Source organism: Temnothorax nylanderi, unplaced genomic scaffold, assembly GCF_030848795.1.
Source record: "Temnothorax nylanderi isolate EJ_2023f unplaced genomic scaffold, tnyl_v1.0 TNYL_tig0364_pilon, whole genome shotgun sequence".
Taxonomy (NCBI): domain Eukaryota; kingdom Metazoa; phylum Arthropoda; class Insecta; order Hymenoptera; family Formicidae; genus Temnothorax; species Temnothorax nylanderi.
Genome location: NW_027249426.1, coordinates 88916 through 112500, shown reverse-complemented (window position 1 = coordinate 112500; position 23585 = coordinate 88916). Strand labels below are relative to the sequence as shown.

Genomic DNA, 23585 nt, shown 5'->3' with positions numbered 1-23585 from the left:
GCCTATATATAAAAACTTTTTTACTTTCTGTCTTTAATATTTATTTTTAATTATTTAATTTTTTTATTTAATTTAATTATGTTTAAAAAGTAATGGCAAACACGGCAGGTTTGTCTAGAATTCTTAGATAGGTGAGCGACAGAAAGAGAATTCCTTTGAAGTCAATTTTGTCTTTATTATGTGTAGTTATCTTTACAAAAAAATAAAATATGTTGACGTGAAAGAAATTGAGAGTAACTAAAAAGTTTTTACATTAGTTGAAATAAAAGCAAACGAAATCAGTAATCTGTCCTGAAGATAGAATAGAAAATTAATGAACTGAAATAAAAAACCAGATCTTACAGGACGGAATTAAGATGTCTGGATTGAAAATGTGAGTCCGAATGTTTACTGAAACGTAATACCGATTATGAAAAAAAAGTAGAAAGAAAAATGAAAAGAGAGGGGGGCCTCTGCATTAAGGTGATGCTGGAGCCGTTTGTACCGACAAAATTACCATTTTCTATGTTATTGACTATATCTGTCCTTGTATAGACAAAGATATAGATAAGGATAGCACGCTACATTGCACGCACACATACGCACGATGCACACCGACATCATACTTTTATATTACGCTTCCAAATCTTGATTTGGGGGGTTTATCGATGTTTTTCTTGTTGTGCAATTCAGGGAAGCTTGTTTTCGCGTTCGTATCAATGGTATATCTCTTATATGAAACACATCTTGTGATGCGCTGACAGCTCGCCGCAACTCGAGACGCCATATTAGGATAAAAGTAGATAAGGAAATCTGTATTTCCGTAATTTTTTCTCGTTTTCTATGTAAAATGGCAATGTTATTATATATTTGACAGGCAAATCAAAATAGCTTCGAATCGATATCGAAATGATGAAATATCGATGTCTTAACAGAAAATACATAATTTGCCTGTTTACAGTCTGGCGCGAAAAATGTATGTCACAAATAATCTCTTCTTTTAAAAAATATCATATAGCACAAACATCGAAATAAGCTTCAAATTTCGAGCATTATTTCGATATAATGTAATATCGATGATTTCGACGTCAATTAGACGTTGATTCGATGGGTCATTTCTCGCTGGGATAGGGCCTAAGTCAAATTTTTTAAACAAAAACCCCTATTTTTTATTGTACCATCTTTCTCTATTAATTAATTTGAACAACTTTTGTTTGAAAAATTCTTTTATTTGTCTAATACTTTTTGAGATATTCAAGGAAAACTTGGTAACTTTTTCAATATTTAGCTTATGATATCTTGATAATAATTGTTTGCCAGAGGAAAAAGTGGTATAGAGGATTTTTTGACTTGATTTTGTCTTAAGAATATGCTGTTGCAATAGCACTCCAATATTTTTAAATATTTGTAAACACTCCAAGAAGATGCATACACAAATATTTAAAAAAAATTGGAGTACTCTCTGTTGGTAGAAGCCACTGCGGTGACTCGTTGGTGAGGTGCGGGGTTTAAGAGTCCACCCTTCCTGCCGCCGGTCTACGGACCGGAGTGGCGGGAAGAATGGGAGCCCGGCGACTCCCTTACGGACTGGCCTTCGGGCTGGTCCCAATCGCCGATAGGGAAAGGCGACCCTGACTTCAAACGCCCGGTCGGCCGGGACCGTGAGGGGGGAGTTTCTACTCTTCCCACTGGCCTAGAGAAAAGAAAACCTCGATAAAAAACCACCGGAGTTTGGGGTGGGTTTTTGGCTCCTTCACCCATTGCACGCCGATGCTCCGGCAGGGTGGGGGAGCCGGGGGTTTTTAGGGTGGGTTTTGAATCCCTCACCCATTGCACGCCGGTGCTCCGGCAGGGTGGGGGATTCGGCCGCCCGGGCCGCTCGGACGTATTCCGAAGTCAGGGATGGGGTCTTGGGGAAGGGTGGTCCCCATTCCCGAGATGGGGAGGGATGCCGTCTCACCGAGGGGATGGGAAGACCTTCTCTCTTTCCTCTATTGCATTCCGGTGCTCCGGCAGGAGGGGGAGGGGGGGTAACCATCCTCCAAGTCGGCCCGGGACGTAGTCCTGGGTCGGTTGGAGAAGAGGCCCACACTTTCCGGTTGCACACCAGGGATGTGGTCCCACGGTCCGCCAAGTGTGGAGGGTCGCCTGGGCCGCTCGGACATATTCCGAGGTCGGGGCCGGCGGGCCTGGCTGCCGGACGCATGGGCCGGCAGCGAGTAGAGTACTCCGGTGGTCGGGGATTGCATCCCTTCCGAACCCGGCGATCGAAGTAGGAGATCAGTCGTCAGTGCGGAGGTTACCTCGGCCGGCGGCTGGGGCAGATATGCTGGTCGCCATGGCGGGCAAGGCGATGGAGGGGGTGCGACCTCCTTCGCCCCAACCGTCCGTGGGGCCCCCCGCGTGGCGGCGCGGCGCCCGCTGCGGTGCCCGGGTTGTCGGAGGCCCGGGACCCCCGAAAGCCTGTGGGATGGAGCTTGCTCCGCCCACGGGTCAGTAGGGGGCTGGAGCCCAGTGCCCCCGATGTTTTTTCCGGGGGCCAGAGGCATAGCCATCCCCTCGGGGAAACTCGAGGCCCGGCCGGCCAGGAGTCCTGCTCGGTCGGTGAGGGCACGCCCTGGATGGCACAGCCACAGCGGGTAGCGAGATAAAACTAAAAATGAGCCTTACTTCAACAAACATTGACGACGTCGAGATGGCGGAGGTTAATACCAACCTCCAGAACACCTTTAATGAGGTGGAGATGGCGGAGGCTAATTCCAGCCCTCAGTCCACCTCCCAAGAGGTGGAAAAGAAGAGGTCTTCTAGAAGGGTAAAACCGATGGCTGGGGGGCCGGCGAGCGTGAGGAAGAGGTCTGCCTCTCTCTCTAACTTGCGCGAAAAGGAGAACGGGAAGGAAAAGAACTTCCCCTTCGCCATTCCACAGTCACCGGCGCCGAAAGCGAGGTTGGTTCCGTTCCTGGAGAGATGCGACAGGTTCCTGAACAAATCCGGGCCCACGGACCCGTCGGAGCCCGAGTCCGCGTGCTCGCCGGAGGGAGACAATTCTCTGGCCAGATCAGAGTCCACCAGTTCATTGGTGTCTAACGCCATGGAAGCTTCGGACGTCTCAATCATCCTTGACGAGGAAACTGGCCAGCTAAAGACCAGAGGGAGGCATGTAACAACAGACGAATACGAGAAGAAGAAGGCTAAGATCGCCAAGCGACAAAAAGAGGAGGAGGGAAGACAGCTAAGGATGCTAGGCGATCATTCGGTGGAGCCCAAGCTCTCAATAAAGAGGAAGGTCTTAGAGAGGGAGATGCTAGAGGAGCCTTAAAATGCGCCCACTCTTGATTTTCTGGCGAAAATTATTGAGGAGGTCAGGCAGGTGGACAAGATCAACGCCATACCCAAGAACCTCAGAGGAGTAGAGAGGGGCCAGTTGAACAGCACGGCAGCGGCGATCAAGACGGCAATCTCTCAACTGTCCCAGCGAATAGATCATCCCGAAGGGATAGTTAGGGACGTAGAACTGGGGGAACTCAGGGGCGAAGTTGCCGCTCTTAAGATGCAGAATCAAAGGTTGCAGGAGCAGATGGAGAGCCTCTTGAGATCCAAACAGGACACAGCGATGGAGGTGGAGGAAGGGCCATCTTCTGTTCAGCCCTCATCCTCCCGCTCAAAGTCGCCCACGTCGGGAAAGAGAAGGAGCACGAGGAGAAGGACGAACACGATCCCTGACGACGACTCCTCTGAGGAGGAGTGAGCACGAGGCGAATAGAGGTGCTAAGCACCATAAAACAGGAGGGCATGCCGGCGGTGTACCGACCCTCGGTGGGAGGGAAGGAACCGAAGCTCCTGGATGAGGTGGTGCCACCGAAAGGAGTGCTGTCCGCTGCAAATCTCTGGAGGACAGAATACTGGAGAAAATCTTTTCCAAGATGGAGGAGATGTTCTCCGGGTTGGCGGCGAAACTCGGGCTCGTCCCTGATAAATCGCGATCAGCCGGGAAGAACAAGCACTCGTCAACCTCTTCGACTACTGTTGCCAGCGTCCAAGGGAAACATAGAGACGCGGACTGCACAAAGAAGAAGAAGAAGGGAGCAATGGAGAAGTCATCGGCTGCTGCTGACAAGTCCAGGAAAGCAGCTGAACCTGACAGAGCTAAGGACCTAAACAGGAAAGGTCAAAGCTCTGCGAGTAAGATGCAGACTTGCAAGCCTGGCCCTGCCCCTTCCCCGGAAGTGGCAGTGGCCCAAATCGAAACCTGGACTACTGTCATAAGAAGGGGAGCCTCTGGCCAGAAAAAGAAGGCGGCGACGGCCGGCAAAGCTGGCGGGGGAAATACAAAAGTACCTACCCAGCAAAGTATACCCACCGACGAGATACTATTAAAGACCGACAATCCTGGGTAAATTTTCGTGACTACAAAATCTCGCTGTACGCTAACGCCCTCTTAGCAACTTCGCGGCCAAAATAGGAAATAAAGTAAGAAATAAGAGATGTGTCGATAAATTATTGTTACAGACGCACCCGTAGATAATATTTCGTTTTACCTACAGACTTCTAATATAAAAGGCTGTTTTACCTTAGCAATTCACTATAATTTTATTTGAATGGCAACAAAAAACCTGTAAAAATTGATAAAATAATAACAGTCTACTATTATTGGAAAACTATCGCTTGGAACGCTATGAGATGTGGCGAGACGGGCAGGAAATAAACAGTTTGACTTCTAAGATACACTAAATACTCTATTTATTATATAGATATATCACACTCTGTAATGTAAATCTTAATGGACAACCGAACACGTCTGAACACGCCAGAGAACGAGGCTCGTCTGCGTGAGCCATGATCCTCGCACGCACGCGAGGCGCGCCGAGCCGCGCCGTAAACCGGGAGCTGCCCTCTAGAAGGGCGGGAGCGCATCGCTCGTTCAAAGCCTTCTCATAATACTCCCTCCCTTTGTGCGAGCGATCCATGGTTCCTCTAAGTTTCCTCTTTATCTGAAACGTAACAAGAATTAGTTATCGAGTACAATCAAGCTCTAACTTTGTTTAAACTCTATATTTATTATCTTATCTCTTAGATATGCAAATGCTTCTAAAGGTAAAGGTTTTGTCATAATGTCTGCCAAATTCTCTTTGGTCTCAATCCATTCGACTTTCACCTTCCCTTGATCAACACATTGCTTAATAAAATCTCCATGAGTGTCAGCCATATGTTTTCTGTTTCCAGTTTCTTCTCTCTCTCTCTTCTAAGTTTTTCTTTATTTCCTCTAAGTTGTCATCAAACATTTTAAGTTTGTGACTTCCATCCTTCTTAGTGCAGTTTCCTGCTGCTCGGTTGTCACACCAGATTGTCGTAGGCAAGAATGTTCTTCCAACAACATACCTGAGCGACTTGTCTAATGAGATTACTTCTTGACAGGCTTCACTCATTGCTAGATACTCCGCTTGACATGTAGAGAGTGTAACATATGTCTGTTTATGACTTCTCCATGCTATCACATCTCCAAACAATTTAATTATATATCCTCCAGTGGACGTAGAATCAATGCAATCTCTAAAACTAGCATCTGTTAGTGACTCTAACTCATCTGTTTTACCTCTAAATATTAATCCTCGATTTACAGTTCCTCTAAGATATCTGAAGACTCTTTTTACATCTTGCCAGTCTTCTTCAGTGGGCTCTAATTGTCTTCTTGCTAAATAGTTCACTGCAAACGCTATATCAGGTCGTGTAGCATTTGCCAGATACATCAAGCTGCCTATAGCTTCTCTATAAGGTACTCTTTTAATTTCTTCTCTAATACTCTTTTCTTCTAATTTACTCTTTTTGTTTTTATTGATCACTTTTCTGGTGACCATAGGAGTGCTCTGAGGCTTGCATTCATTCATATGAAACTTTTCTAATATGCTCTCAGTATATCGCGTCTGATGAATGTACATATATCTATCTTCTTTGTTTCGCTCTATTGTTATTCCCAGAAAGTTCTTGGGTTCTCCAAGATCCTTCGTCTCAAATGTTTCACTCAATTTCTTTTTGATTTCCTCTAATTTCTCCTGGTCATTGCTTGCAACCAACATGTCATCTACGTAAAGCAGTACGATCACTATTTTGCCTTCTTTCCTCCACGTAAACAGGCATGGCTCATGTAGGTCATTCTCTAATCCAAGTTTCTTAGCCTCTTCTGAAAATCTCTTATTCCATCTTTTTGGACTTATCTTCAATCCATACAAAGCCCTATTTAATTTACACACCTTGGTCTTCTTGGTGTTTTCATCCACTTCTACTCCGTCTGGAATTTCCATGTATATCTCTTCTTCTAAAATTCCATTCAGGAATGCAGTCTTTACATCTAACTGACAGGTATACAAATTATACTTGTTTATCATTACCAGTATAGATCTAACCAATGACAATCTCGAAACCGGTGCATATGTCTCTTTCAGATCATACACATTCTTGTCTTTACATCCTCTTATCACCAGTCTCGCTTTATATCTGGTTGATCCATCTGCTTCTAATTTTTTTGTAAATACCCATCTTGAATCTATGATGTTAGGTCGTCTACCATCTAACATCTCTGTCGGTCTATCAACAATCGTCCATACTTGATTGATTTGCATAGACTCAAGTTCTTCTATTACAGCATTTTTCCAGTTTTCTCTTTCGCTGCTTGTCATCGCCTCTTCATATGTCGAGGGCTCTCTATGTAATGATGCCAGAAGACATCGACTCAATTCATATTCATTCTCTATATTCTGTTGAATATTTTTCACAGTAGTATAATTAGCAAAGCTAATATCTTCTATTGCTCTCTGCACATTAGTGTCTCCATTATCTTCTAATTTTCTTCTAGTTTTACTTCTAGTCATTGGAGTTTCACTTTCCTTTCGTTGGACCTTCTGTTTCTGTTTATCTAATTGTTTTGTTTGTTTTCTCGGTCTTCCTCTTTTCCTTTTCTCAGGAATCTCTAGTTTCTGTTCTCCCTTTTCCTCGTCTTCTACGAATTCTTTCATCCAATTTTTATTCGAGTCTTTTTCATCTTCTATTTGACTGTTTTTATATACATCTTTATATGTTACTTTTTCATTAAATCGGATGTGTCGGGACTCTATAAATTTTCTTGTGCTAGGATGCCAAAGTATATATCCAGTGTCAGTATATCCTACCAACACACCTCTAATAGCTCTCTTGTCAAATTTCGACGTAGGCTTTGGTACTCTTGCATATCCAATGCATCCAAATCTCTTTATTTGCTCAAAATGACAACTTGTTTCTGATGAGAACATCTTCAACGGGATCTCGTACTCTATAGTCTTTTGTGGAGATCTGTTGTACGCGTGCACAGCAGCGTCAACTGCCAACTCCCACATACTCTTTGGTAATCCCGAGTCGAACATATATGTTCTTACTTTCTCTTGCAACGTTCTGTTGAACCTTTCTGCAACTCTATTGTGTTCCGGAGTGTACGGTGGTGCAAATATGGCTTCTATCTTTTCTCTTTTTAATACCTCTTTAAATGCACCTCCCGTGAATTCCTTGCCTTGGTCTGACTTCACGTAGCATAGCTTTTCTTCTTTTTCTAGTAGATTTCTGGCGGATATTAAATATTTCTCTAGATCCTCTCCCGATTCATCTTTTGTCTTCAGAGGGTAGGCTTTCGCTAATCTAGAATAGTCGTCTATAAAAGTGATTATAAACCTCTTTTGTCCTGGATAGGATGTAGGTTTTATTGGACCCATGATGTCCGTATGTATTACCTGTAGTGGTCTCTGTGCTCTATTTCTGTTTTCTTTAAACGGCAGTTTTGCCATCTTTGCCATTATACAGACTTCACACTCTAATATGGAGTTATTAAACTTAACTGTCTCTAATCTCTTTTCTACTTTTTGTAGCTGTCTTAGATAGTTTAACGACGCATGACCTAATCTAACATGCCATAACATCGCCTCATTTATTTTCTCTAATTTCTTTACTTTTTCAATTACTGAGCTTTCACACATTTCTTCTATATTCTCTATTGTCTGTATATCCTCTAACTTAATGACTTGCTCGAGTTCAGCATTGTTGTGTTCTATATTTTCGTTCACATTTGTGAGCTCTCCTTCATTCTCCCTCCCAATCGCAGAGCCAACATTATCCCTCTCATCTAATTCTCCCTCCGAAATGGACAATTCATTGCTCTGAATGTTTGCTTGCGATTGTTCAGAAAGCTCACTATGTGGAACAATATCTGCTCTACATCTATATACAGCACATTCTACATTGTCATTGTCCTCTATATTATTATTTTTGACCTCAAATTGTATAATCCAATTTGGTTTCTCATAAATTCCTTCAAAAACTATTTTATTTGTCAATTTATTGTAAACTTTAAACACTTTATCATCTAAATAAATACTGAACCCTGCATCAGCCAACTTTCTTAAAGATAATAAATTTTCGGATACTTCTTTCGTTGCAAGTGCATTTGTTAATTTAATGACTTTCTTTTCTTTCTCATTTGTTATCAACAAAAGATCTCCTTTACCATCTATTGAAATGTCTGCAAGCTTATTCTTATTCGCGCATTTAATAACTCTATTATTACATTTTTCAAAATTTGACAGAATTATATTCTTATTCACAATATGATCTGTTGCACCCGAATCTGCAATAAAATTGACTAACTCTTTGAACTATCTCTATCTTCTGTAACGGCCTAACTTTAGATCGAACGCGGACTGGTTCGCCGGATCGGGAGTTCGATGAAAGGCCCAGAGACAATAATCAATTTGTACTATACACGGGTTATTTATTTTATCTGACTCGGGGTCAGGATTACACGCAATGTATAACGCAACGCAATATATTACAACGGTCGGCGGTGCCGGGGCACTCGGCGTCGGCTCGGGATTCGGTACTACGCACAGTACAACGGAACGCGGTATAACGCAACGCGGTATCTTACAACGGTCGGACGTGCATGTGCACTCGGTGCTACGCGAAATACGACGGGACGCGGCCTTACAGCTAATAACGAAACGCGGTATATTACAACGGTCGGGCGTGCATGTGTACTCGGCGTCCGACTTTGGATTCGGTGCTACGCACGGTGCAACGGAACGCAGTATACCGAAACGCGGTACATTACAACGTTCGGCAGTGCATATGCACTCGGGGCTACGCGAAGTAATCCGGAGTGTGACAGGAGTGCGGGGTCACGGGGTCACGGCAGTGAGAACACTCGCTACGAGGCTGAGCACACTCGACCTCGTTGGGCCGTGGCCGTCGGGCGTAAGTGGGCTGGAGTTCGGGGACACTTGAGAACTCTCATTCGAGGCCCACGCTCTGGACCTCGTTTGGCGTGTCGCCCTAGGAGCTGGCGGGTAGGCTTCGTCAGGAACAGCGGGATGCCGTGGTGTAGACGAAGTGCCGTCTCGCCGAGCGTGCCGGCTTATATACCGCTCGGCGCGGCGATTTCGACAGGAGGGAGGCCGATCGTCAGGCGCGTCGCGCGGTGGTGGGAGCGGCGCGATCCCGCGCGTTCGTCTTCGGCGGGGATCGGCTCCCGTCGGCGCTTGTCGGCGTCGTGCGGGAAGGCACCGGTGCGGCGGGTTTCCCGCGCACACGGTGCGTTTCGAATGTTTAAAAAATGTGGGCGCACCGCGCCCTGTCCCCGCCCGACGGAGAATCGGTCGGGCGGCATCCGGCGGGTGGTGGCCGGGAACGATGACTTAGCGTAAGGGGCGCATCGTTACACTTCTATTAACCCGTTGACTGTGTATGACGGCTATAGCCGCAAAAACAAAAGTGGCCAAGAGTGTGTATGACGGCTATAGCCGCAACGTAGAAAAAACAAAGTAAAACTTTCTGAATTTGCTTGAAACTTGTTACTCGGGGGTTTCTGGGGTCGCTGATTACGAATCCGAAGTCAGATGTACAAAATTCAAAATGGCGGATCCAATATGGCGGATCAAAATTATAAAAAAAGGTCTGATTTTCATGAAATTTGGTACCTTTATGTTTTTTGGGTCTCTAAATCCGAATATGAAGTCAGATTTTCAAAATTCAAAATGGCGGATCCAATATAACGGATCAAAATTACAAAAAATGGTCTGATTTTCATGAAATTTGGTACCCTTATGTTTTTTGGGTCTCTGAATCCGAATATGAAGTCAGATTTTTAAAATTCAAAATGGCGGATCCAATATGGCGGATCAAAATTACAAAAAAAACTTAAATCGACTGTAACTGGCAATATATAACGTCTTTCCGATATGAACATAGAAAAAACTGTGAGCCAACTCACTTTGTCGGATTCACACAGCACTTTTTTTCGGATCAAATCGAGACATTATTAATTTCGACCATCACTTTTGGTCAGTTGATGTAATTTCTAAGTTGAATAGTTTTTAAAATTTACCCCACCCTGGCTGGGGTAATATTTTTTCGCAATAAAATTTTAAAAACTATTCAACTTAGAAATTACATCAACTGACCAAAAGTGATGGTCGAAATTAATAATGTCTCGATTTGATCCGAAAAAAAGTGCTGTGTGAATCCAACAAAGTGAGTTGGCTCACAGTTTTTTCTATGTTCATATCGGAAAGACGTTATATATTGCCAGTTACAGTCGATTTAAGTTACTTTAATTGTTATTCTATCACTGGCGAAAAGAGAAGTTATTATTCTGTTTACAAAAAAAGTCTGATTTTCATGAAATTTGGTACCCTTATGTTTTTTGGGTCTCTGAATCCGAATATGACATCAAAATTAAAAAATGGCGGATCCAAAATGGTAAAATTTCTTTCTTATTAACCATTTTGAATATATTAATTCTAATGTTAAATTTAGATTCAGAGATCTAAATAACTTCAAAATAATAATAATAAAATTCCGTCTATTTTTTGTAATTTTGATCCGCCATATTGGACCCGCCATTTTTTAATTTTGATGTCATATTCGGATTCAGAGACCCAAAAAACATAAGGGTATTAAATTTCATGAAAATCAGACCATTTTTTGTCATTTTGATCCGCCATATTGGACCCGCCATTTTGAATTTTGTAAATCTGACATCATATTCGAATTCAGAGACCCAAAAAACATAAGGGTATCAAGTTTCATAATAATCCGATAAACTTTTTTTTCAACAAACTTTTGGCCCAAATAGTAAAATTCTTTTACACAGCCAATGGGTTAATTTAACCATGCGTAATTTACCTTCTTCTGATTTTCCTACTTTTGCTGTTTTCGTTGGTATAGGTTTCTTGGCTGGTTGTACCTTGGTTATTTTCCCTTTGTTATCTACTCTTTTTGTGCCTTTTTGCACAAATCTACCCTTTTTCTTTATATTTTTATTAACGGTTTTATTTAAATACCTTTTTCCTCTAAATCTGTTCGCCTGGGCTCCAGCATTCGGGCAACTATCACCCTTGTGGCCTCTAACTTCCTGGCAATAGTAACAGAACCAGGCCTCTGATCCCGCTAGTGGGCAGTCCTTTGCCATATGGCCCATTTGGTTGCATCTGTAGCACTTTACTTGCTTATTCTCTTCTGCGGTAGCCCTCTGTACTTTAATCTCTGGTTTCTCTAACTTCTCTCTAACTTCGCTCTTAGTCTCTGCCTCTAACTGCATCATGAAAGATTTTATTTCATCTATGTTCATTTCTTTAAGATTAGTTTGTCTTCTAATTAAATCTACATTTCTCAGCTCTGGTACATTAATTGACACAGCCTGATAAAATGCAGATCTAATTTCTTGTTCTGTGAGAGGTACCGCATCTTCACATGATTCATATTCTCTAATTATTGAATCAAAGCGTTCGCAAAAATCACTTACTTTTTCATCTTTTCTCATTTTAATTTGATAAAGTCTAGCTCGTACCGATGCATGAGTAACATTTATTTCACTCTTTTTATATCCTCTTAGTTTCTTTAAAATTTCTTTCGGATCTTTTTCATGTAAGATCCTTTTATGATAATTTTCATCTAAATGATTGATTATTATATCTCTAACTAGACTTTTTCTCTTAGCAACTTTTAATTCGGAAAGATTTTCTGGACTTTCAATGTTTGAATCTATTACATCTAACAAATCGTTATTCATTAACTCAGATTTAAAATAATCCATCCAAAGATCAAAGTTGGATTTTTGCGTCAGCTTATATTCTCTTCTAATATGCAACCTTTGACTGTTTAGTTCTATTTCTATAGCGCTTTTAATTGTCTCTAAACTTCTATCTTTCCCGGCTAAACAGACTGTTGTTTCATCTAACTTTTTCTTTTTAGACTCTACTTCTAATTCTTTAACCGTTTGTATATTATTCTCTACTGAACTTCGCGTATTTTTATCAGTTACCTCTAAACGTCTAAGTTTTATTCTCTTCTTTTCGAGATTCGCAGTAGAGACTTCCACCATTTTTTCCATCATGGAATTGGCTTTGGACATTACCTTTTCCAAAGTTTTCAATGACGCGTCTAATTTATCCGATACCGTATCCATTTTTGCTACTAATTTCTCTTGTTTTTCGTACAGCATTCGGCTTCCTATAGATAGTATTGGACGATTCTCTACCCAGGCTTTAGTCAACTCTACGTTTTCTCTAATTTTCGGTGCCTCTTTACGTTTTGGAATAGCACCTCTTCCTTTAGTCTCTTTTTCTTCTATACAAAGTTTTTAAATTATTATTTTTATTTTCTCTGAATGCACATGTATATTATCCTTCTAAATTTCTTTATTTAAAAAAAAAATACTCTCTTACCTCTATCTTCTCTTATCGTCTCCTCGCTATCTTTTTCTATTTCTATCACTGTGACAGTACTATCATCGCTGTCATAATCTACCAGTGCATCTTGATTGTCTTCCTCCGTCGGCAGATTCTCTGTCTCTTTTTCCATCTAGATCGGGATTTAAATATCAATTGAACATTAGCATTCCTCTTTTGACAAGATAAACCAACATTCATATTGACAGATAATAATTTACAACTTCTATCACCAAATCTTTTTCAGCGATAAAAGTTCGATGCTTATGGGGCCATATAGAACGCACTGCAATTCACAATAACCCCAAAGCGAGAAAACCACGCGCCTCTGCAGGGCTATCTGTGCGCACACACCACTCTCCGTTGCGATCCCCAGCACTGCTGAAAAGATTTATGGAAGCTCGGATTGATCACGCATACGCACGGGGCCCATACAAATTTACGCGGCTTCCCTGAACAGTAATCAAGCTACACCGCACATAACGATACATAACGATTTCAAACAAATATAAACTCATGTAGAGTTTTATACATACACATACATATGGGACGTTCCACGTCAACCGGATCAGTGCTGCGGCCAAAATTTAAAGCGACGAAAAAATACGTATGATGTCTCAATTTAAAGCTTGAACAAAGAGCTACAAAAAGCCATATGCGCCTTAGCAAAAATCAAGATGGCGACGTCAATATGGCGGCCATAAACTCAAAATTTTTGATCAATCAACCGGCTCAGTGCTGCCGCCAAAATGTTCAGCGACAAATAAATTCGTATAAGGGCTTATTTTGAAGCTCGAACTGAAAACTTTTAAAAGCCGTATGCACATTTGCAAAAATCAAGATGCCGGGTCCAAGATGGCCGACTTTTCGTCAAAATTTGATGTCAATGCCTTTAAAAACACCAGATTTGTTTGAAAATTTATCGACAGGGATTTTGAACGTCACTTCTCTCAAATCTGGTGTGATAGGTTCCAAATCACAAAATGGCGGATCCAAGATGGCCGACTTTTCGTCAAAATTTGATGTAAAAGCCTTAAAAAACACCAGATTTGTTTGAAAATGGATCGACAGAGATTTTTAAGGTCACTTATCTCAAATCTGGTGTGATAGGTTGCAATTCACGTAATGGCGATCCAAGATGGCCGACTTATGACTAAAATTTGTATCAATTGCCTCTAAGAACACCGGATCTCGTTGCAAAAGGATTTATGGAGTTTTCTAATATTGGGATTTTCACTCGTGACGTAGCCGTGACGTCACAAGGCCAAGATGGCTGGCCTATTCCTGAAAATTGTACGCAAACATATGATCTGAGGTGCCTTTTAAACGCGTGTGATAAAAATATGTACTTAAATATAAAAGAAATATGTGCATTTGCACAGTGCACCCCTTCCTCAAGGAATTTCATGGAAGGAGAAAATTTTGTTGTGCTTTGGACATTTATTAACATGCGGGATAACTTCTCAAGATGATGACAAATGGCATTTAACTGCATATTGCCTTTAAATGTCAGATGTTAAAGGTGCACCTCACGAAATAAACATAGTGATATTGAAACCAGGGAAAATATCATCCACAAAATGTAGTTGCAAAGCAGGGATGAGTGCAAAATGCAAACACACGGTTGCAGTTTTGCTATATTGTAATCGGTAAGTACATATAAAAGTTATTAATGTATGTTAACAATAACACATGTGAGAAAAGTTGATTTCTTCTCACAAATATTGAAACACTTATGATCTTCCAGAGGTGCAGATTTATACCCATCTACAGCCGCGCTGTGTTGTACGTTCCAGATGCATTTTTTATCGGTGCAGGAAATATTCTCAAATTTATCGACATCATGTCTAAAAGTTTACATTGATTAGAAACAGCATACTACTACATGTGTTATTGTTAACATACATTAGTATGGTAGCACCGATTGACGCCGGGCTGGATGGCTCCGAGACCGCGTAGGATCCTCACCTGCTCGACGTTACACACCAACGGCACGATATCCAGTCGCTTGAGCTTCGTGTAGACTGTGTGGAGGCCGCCCACGAGGTGTTTGAGAAACAGCTCGAAGGCCTGAGGCAGACAGAGCATCGTGTCGCCGGCAATGATAAACGCGGCGACCTTTTGGCCGCGGTAGTCGACCAACTTGCACTCGTTGGCTGTAGGATCACTAGTGCTAATCGGCGGTGGACTGTTGTAGGATCTTGGTGGCAGGACCGCGTGATGGGCTGCCATCAGCTCCAGCGGCGAGCCATCTCGCGGTTGTTAACCGAGCGGTTAACAACACCTAGTATGGTGCAATATACTTGGTCTCCAGTTGATTCGTGATATGCGCGTCCATGATAATAATTTCCTTTCTGACCACTTTCCGGTTTTTTTGACTGTTTTTGGCGAGCAAAAGTATAAAGAATCTTTTAGCCCTGTAAATGAAAGTGCTGTAGCTAAAAGATTAGTCTGGTCCCACGCGGAAAAAAATGCTTTTAGTTACAAATTGTTATGGTCTAAAAGGGTATCATGTGATTTTAAAGATTGTAATGTTGATGACATAAATAGTAACCTGGTAAATGCGTTTATGGAGGCTGCAAATGACTGTGACATGTTAAGAAATATTTCTCAGTCTTTTAAGGGTGGAGCGCGTAAACCTTGGAAGGATGAGGAGTGTCGCCGTGCCGAAAAGGAGTTGAGACTCCTCCTAAAGGAAACAAAAAGATCAAACTTCGCGCTTGATCAAAATATTAAATATCACGCCTGCAAAAAGCAGTTTAACTCGCTAATTCGTAAAAAGAAGCATGATTATGAGTGGTCTATAATTGAAACTTTCTCTAGAGTTAGAAACTCGAGTCAATTTTGGAAAACAATTAAACAGTTTGGCCGTAGAACTTCTCAATCACAGTCGGGTGCCCTCTCTATCGAGATTTGGGAGCTTTTTTATAAAGATATATATTTGCAAAGAGTTCATGTTAACAGCTCCTTTTTTGGCACTTTTGACCCTTTTTTGGATCGGGATTTTGAAATGAGTGAGTTGCTTAGAGTAATTGGAAGTTCTAAATCCGGTAAGGCCCCTGGCCTTGACATGCTTCCGAATGAATGTTTTAAGGAATGCCCGCCAAATTGGAAATTGTATATGCTTACCCTCTTCAACAAAATACTTGCTACGGAAGATATACCGACTTCTTGGTCAGAGGTAGGATTGTACATGCTGCATAAAAAGGGTAGCAAGCAAGATCCAAACAATTAAAGAGGCATAGCGCTGGTAAATTGTATTACTAAGATCTTTACGCAAATGTTATGTAATCGTCTGGAGGCCTGGATTAAGGATGGGGATATTTTGCCGGAGGAGCAGTCGGGTTTCCGTAGGGGTAGAGGTTGCGAGGACAACATCTTTGCTCTGCAATCTGCTATCCATCTGCAACTACGACTAAGTAATAGAAAAGTTTACTGCCTCTTTATCGACTTTAAGAGAGCCTTTGACAACGTTGATCACTCTCTTCTGTGGCAAAAATTGTACTCGCTTGGAGTCAGCGCTAAGGTTATTAGGCTGTTAAGGAGATTATATCAAGCGGCAGTGCTCCGCGTGAAGGTTTTTAATAAACTTTCCAAACGTATAGAGATAACGAAAGGTGTGCTGCAAGGAGAAATCCTTAGCCCCTTGCTTTTTATAATCTTTTTATATGATATAGTCTCTTTTTTTCGTGATAATGGTGTTAGGGGGGTAGACATAGATGCCTATATTGATCTCCTTATGTTGTTATGCGCGGACGATTTGGTCATCCTCGCTTACTCGGAGGCGGACCTTCGTGCTAAGATAAGATTATTGGAAAAATACTGCTCTATTAATGGTTTGATAGTCAATAAGGATAAATCCAAAATTGTTATTTTCAGAGCGAAGGGTAGATTGCCGGAGTACTCGAGTGACTTTTGTTATAAAAATGAGGTTTTGGAAATTGTTAAATCATATACTTATTTAGGTGTACCATTTTCGTCCTCATCCTTGGGCCGTTTGCCCAGTCAGTATGCAATTGATAGAACGAAACTGGCGACGGGAGCGACTCTGGCCACGCTTGCCAGTCTCGGGGCGGACTCATGGGAGGGAATTAATAAGCTTTTTAACTCAATGATCTCTCCCGTGACGTTATATACAGCTCATATATGGGGCCTACGCTATTTGGATTTTTTGGATTCAGCTCAATGTAACTTTTACAAGAGGCTTCTGCAACTACCGCAATGCACAGCAAATGCTGCTTTGAGGCTGGATTTGGGCTTGGTTAGAGTTGCTCACAGGGTTCTTAAACAAGCAATAAGTTGGGTGATTAGAATCCTAGGGATGGGGGACGAAAGACTGCCAAAAATATGTCTGCGAAGATTGTTGGCTCTATCTACGATAACTGATAATTTAGAGTTTAATTGGATAAGTCAACTAAGATCTATACTGGAGGAAATAAATCAGGAAGGGCATCTCTTGAGTATGTCGGCGGACCACTGGATCAATGCAAAGGAGCAAATTCTATCAGACTATCAACGGTTCTTAAAACTGAAAGATTTAAACCGGTATTCGTCCTCTAAAGGTCAGGGGGTCCCTATAGTTCGCTCCATGCAAGATTCTTTATATAACTTTTACCCGCCACGCTGCCCTTTTCACTTAGTGAGATGTAGAGCGCAGTTGCGGCTTGGAAATGATCATTTATACAAAATCACAATAAACAAGATTTCGTATTGTTTGCACCCAAAAAAACTTTGTTTGCTATGTGACCGGCAGGAAAATGAAACTTTATCTCACTTTTTGATCCGTTGTCCGGTGTATAAGCATGTCAGAGATGCCCACCTTCCTCAGCTAATATGTACTAGTATATCGGATGATGCTGCAGTTGTTAAACTGTTGCCTTCTACCGAACTTTCAACTGCGAGGATTATTTTTGGCTTTGTCTCTGAAGCATTTAAATTGAGAGCAAGTTTTTTAAATGAGTAGTTTTCGAGGTTGTAGGTTGACTGGGTTTATAAAATATTTTTCCGCGTACTGTTGTCTGTAGTCTTAAGTAATTACTAGTCCTGTTATGGTTATTGTAAGGCAAATTTGCTTCACCCCTTTGCATATGTGTAAGCATAAAATGCAAATAAAGTTCATTCATTCATTCATATTTATAATTTTATAATTAAAAATAAATTTAATATCAAATTTTATTAAATATTATTTAAATTTAATATTAACTTTTAATATTATTTTAAGTTTTAAAAATCATTACTAAAAACAAATCTTATATAAGCATGCAATTATTATTTTAATATACATTTTGCAAATTTTAACGAATTTATTGGTCCGTATTCATAGTCCCTTCTTGTTTCAAAATCATCTTATAATGTTTTAAGATGCTAATACGACTCTATGATTGGTTTATAACATCTTAAAATGTTATATTTAAAACGGTTTTGAATATAAAAACGGACTATAAAAACCGGCCATTTAACTTAATTATATTGGTATATGAAGATATGGCATTCAAAAAAAAGAAAAGAAGTAAATTAATAATAAATAAACAATGAAACTGTTACATGTTAATGTAAAACATATACACTGCTAAAAAAATTAGGGGATCACTTTTTCTCAGTAAATTTTTGTCTATTTTTAAACTGTAATTACTTTACGATTAAAGAGTAATAAAGATTTAAGAATTTGTCAAAATTATAATCAATATTTTTATTGCATAGTACTTTTAAAAAAAGAAATTGTGCAGAATTCTTATTTATTAAAAATATATTGTTATTTTTTTCAAATTAATGTAAAATTATATTTAAAATTTTTGAAATAAAAATAAATAACAAAAGTTAATGAAAAACTATTACAATAACTTTCCGATATGTACTTATGTAAATTGTACCTACATATATTTTTGAAATATATGTATAAAGAAATTATTGCATATAATTATTAATATAATTATATCATATTATCATTATACCTTTGCAATTATTTCTTTATACATATATTTCAAAAATATATAAGCATGTCAATTGTTAGCTGCTTTTATAAAGCATTTCCAGGAGACGCCACGTGCAGGCCAATTGACACATAACTTGGAAATCTTTTGAAAATGACCATAACGTCGAATATTACTAACTTGCAAGAATTGGGACTTATAAAAAATTCTAAAAATATATATAAAATTTCTCAGATACAATTTTTTCAGAAATAATTGAATGAAGATTTTCGGAATATTTCAGTATCCATATGTATGAGAATTTCTGATGAATTGCACAGATTTTCTTACATTTAATCAGACTTCTACAGAGACATATTGGCGAAAAATATTTTATTCTTATTTTTTTTTAGTTTTTCTAACAAACGTTCCAATTCGTATTAAAAAATCTGAAAAATTCTGAGTATTCTGAAAAAATCTGAAAATTTTTATAGAAATTTTGATTAATATGTATGTATGTATGTATGTAAACTTTATTTCGTCCCCTTAGGGCTTGAAAGGCGTTTTTATAAGGAACGTACCCAAACCTTTACAACAAATTTTACACATCCTCTTATCCTAACTTAATCTAACTTAAATCTACTTAACCTAGTGGTGTGGTTGTGAGCTTCTGCCTCTGCATCCGCCCACACCCACACCCGCCGCGCGCACACACACCCTCTCCTCAAAAGAGACTTCCGTTTCCACTTGCCTCCAAATTTCCATTTGAACCACTTCTACCCCCCCCCCCCTCCCTCTTCGGCATACCACTCACTCTCTCTCATTCTTACCTCAATCATACCTCCCTCCTCCCCTCCTCCCAGCCCTTCTGTGTACCCCTTCTTGTTCCTATCCTTCTCGATCTCCCTCATCCACCATTCCCCTTCTCCCCCCTCTCCCAGCACCCATCTCCTCGCCTCCTGCCAACTCCCCTCTCCTTCATCCCAGTCCCTACAACGCTCCCACGTATGCTCCCACATCTCCTCTTCTCCCTCGCACAGTCTGCATATCCTTTTCTCCTCCTCCTCTCAATATCTGCCCTCCCTCAGAAATTTTGATTAATAATAATATGAAAAATTATGATATTTTTCCACCAAGGTTATTAGATTTCAACAAATAAAATCGTAAATGTTCTAGTGGATTTTCTTACTTTTGTGATTTTCACCTCAATTTCAAGATACATAATCGACCCCCACTCCCCAGAAGTTTATTGGTTACCGGCGTTACCGCGTCACGTCGCTTCTTGTCGCGCGTAAGTGGTTCCGAGTCTTGTGTGTAGGAGCTCATTGAGAGAAAGTTTCATGTGCGCAATAAACTGATAGCTGAGCATCGGATAGATCAGCATCGGATAGAAGACATGAATAGAAGACCAGTAAGTACGAATTATCTGCAATATTTATTCCTTTTTCATACTTATTTGGTAGCACATAGTAATTGAGGTTAAGTTAGGTTAACCGGTATTCTCCACGTGGATGTAAGTGGATTTAGTAATGTATATATTTGCATGCACTTGGCCGGAAAACATGCAGACAAATAACATTGGGAGCTTTCCAACAAGCGACACAAGTCAACACAAACATCGTTTCATCTTTCTTTTTTGGCAATGAGTAACAAAGACAAAATGACACTTGTGCCGACTTGTGTCGTTTGTTGGAAAGCTCCCATTGTAACACGACATTAATAACATATCTGTGCTTGTTCAAAGTTTGCAAAAGAAAACAAGGAAGAACAATGATAATAACAATGGGAGAAATTATACAGGATGTTATTAAAGGTACACAACGAAAATCGGAACATTGATCTAAATAAACAGGAAATATCTATGTTTATAAGCTGTGGTAAGTCCCATATTAGCTTAGTTAGTCAAAATAGGAAATTTGACAGAAATAATTCCAAAAGTTTTGAAACTTGGTAGAGATGTTCGTTTAGGCTTATTAATGAACGTCTAAAAAGTCCTGATAAGTTGAAGATAAACATTCGCCACCTTGAAAAATAAGTGCATTTTTTTGGTTTTTTGCATATATCTAGTGAAATATTAATTTTATTGAAAAAATAGTTATTATCAAGATGAAAGCTTATTAAATTGTCTACAAGAAAGTATTATTCAATTCTTTCATAACTATAATAGTTTTCGAGAAAATAAACTGCGAATGTCGCGTCCATACTATTATAGTTATGAAAAAATTGAATATACTTTTTTGTAGACAATTTCATAAGTTTTTATTTTAATAATAACTATTTTTTCAATAAAGTCAATATTTTACGAGATACCTATATGCAAAAAACCGAAAAAATGTATTTATTTTTCAAGATGGCAGCGAACGCTCACCTTCAATTCATCAAGACTTTTCAGACATTCATTAGTAAGACTAAACAAACATCTCTACCAAGTTTCAAAACATTTAGAATTATTTCTGTGAAATGCTTAAATTGAACCTATTTTGACTTTGCTATATGATGTTAATTAATATGTATAATGCATATGTTAAAAACATACTAAGCAATTATGATAATCATCTTTCATCATTTTTTGTGTCCTAATAGCGAGATTTGCTTCATTCTAAATGTGTCACTATTTCAGGCACATTATTTAGCTGTTTCTTCAGAACGCAGTGTCACAGGAAATATTTTGTCCAAGTTGATTTCAAATGGTCTCGCCAAACTGCATTATAAGTTGGAGTGAGTCAGAAAACGATAAAACAAAGTTCTCAAATATAAGATTATGTGAAGTTGTATTTGGTAAGTTGTAACCTTAGGTTTTTTGAATTTATCATGTAAATCTCTTATTGTTAGTTTTTATTCTATTTGCATCAAGCTATTTCTTTAGTATCTATATGGTACACGAAATATACATTAGTATGTTTGTTCTGTTGATAATATCATTTTATCGCAAATCCCTTTGCAGGTACAGTTAAATTAAGATTTCATGATAGTTTTCTTACTGATGCTGAAGCCAAAATCAAGCGTTGATTGCAAACTGCTAATGGAAGGAGAGTTAATGATACTCATGATTCTGACGCGTAAAATATATGTAGGATTTGAAATAAATGCTTGTGGAGTCGGAGTAGATGATTATCGTTATAATATTTATTCTGAGCAAGTTATAAAATGATTATGACAAAACGATGCAATGAATATATATAAGTTACGATGCAATATAACGAATGATGCAAATATAAACTCTGTCTCGTATTTCGATCACTCGTATAACATATCTCGGACGAATGTAACTCTCAATACTGTCTTACTGTCCTACAATCTTAACTCGTTGGATAGCCTCATATCTCGGAACGAACGTAACTCTTAATTGATCACTCGCGCGACTCGTTAGCAAAGCGCGCGACGTTACTTGTATCGTTCTGTATTGCTCGACTTGCTCTCTCCGACTAAACGATCGGAGCGGTCGACGCGCACAACGTTCGATACGTGATCTTCGATTACCGACCGGGCACGGAAAATAATCCCACATATATTTGTAGTTTTTCATTATATTTTGATTATTATTGATAGCTTTGTCTACCAGCTTTGCTGCCAGGAATTAAAAGTATTGTAGTTTAGTAAAAGTCAGTTTCTTATGATTTGTTATACGTGCAATACTCTATTTTTATCATAAGACATGTAAATTTTTGTTTGATTTTTTCCTAATAGATATATATACATATATATATATACCAAAAACATTTATAATTTTTAAATCAATCAAAGAAAGATGGAGCGTGGAGCCGTAACAAGGTGTTAGTGTTCGTATGTTTGAGCTATGCAGGGATAGGTAACGACCGAGAAAACGAGACGGATGTAAAGCCGAATGTATCTCTTGAGTTTATTAGAAGAATACGATTTACACAAAATGAATAAGACGAAACGATTCGATACAGAGCAGTTCACGTCCGCGTCCGCGATGGAAGAGCGTAGAGAGAGAACTGATACTTTTGGTAAAGAACATGGATGACAATAAGTGGTAGATGGTATACGCGACCGCGTGTCGGTAACGCGTGATGGCGCCCCGATATATCGATAGTGACATCGACATCGAGTATAAGAATTTGCGATATCCCTAACACCCTCTCTCAAATTTGAGTGCGTGAGACGGCGATGTTCTTCATTTCAAGTCCATTGGTACAGAACGAATGTTTGCTGCTCGGTAGGGCCTTGGTAAGAACGTCGGCGACCATGTCCTCCGTGGGTGTATAGGCGAGGTTGATCCGGTGATCCGTCAGGGCCTGTCTAATAAAATGACATCTAATGTCAATGTGTTTTGACCTGGAATGGAAGACCGGGTTGACAGCCAGCTTCGCAGCGCCTTGGTTGTCATTATGAAGGGTTACCTTCCCGAGTGATGGTAACCCAATCTCTGAAAGAAGTTTGGATAAATAAATGGCTTCCCTTGCAGCATCGCTAAGGGCGGTATACTCCGCTTCAGTGGATGAGAGAGCCACGGTCCTTTGCTTTCGCGACTCCCACGATATAGCAGCGTTGGCTAGTAGGAAGACGGATCCAGTGTACGACCTGCGATCCAGGCCGCAGTTGCCCCAATCAGCATCTGTATATCCGATAAGGGCCTTTCCACGTTTCGTGTAGTACAATCCGTGATTGATGGTGCCCTTGAGGTACCTGAGTACCCTCTTGGCAGATGTCCAGTGGATTCGTTTAAAAGAGGTGCACCATTGGCTTAGTGCGCTCACTGCGTGAGCAATATCAGGGCGAGTTCCCTGCGCCAGGTACATCAGCGAACCTAGGAGTTCGCGATAGGGTAGTTTTGATTCGTCTACGTCCGTGTCTTCGACAGCATCATGCAGCTTGACACTAGCATCCAGAGGTGTCTTCACTGGCTTACAATCAGTCATGCCGAATTTGTCTAGAACGTCACGGATGTATCCAGCTTGAGATAGATATATCCCGTTCTTAATCCGAGATA

At 40.1% G+C, this 23585-nt stretch overlaps 1 pseudogene; it reads right to left on the bottom strand.

The window, feature by feature from the left end:
* Nucleotides 1–7416: 7416 nt before the first annotated feature.
* Nucleotides 7417–15245, bottom strand: LOC139781803 (uncharacterized; annotated as a pseudogene).
* Nucleotides 15246–23585: the final 8340 nt, after the last annotated feature.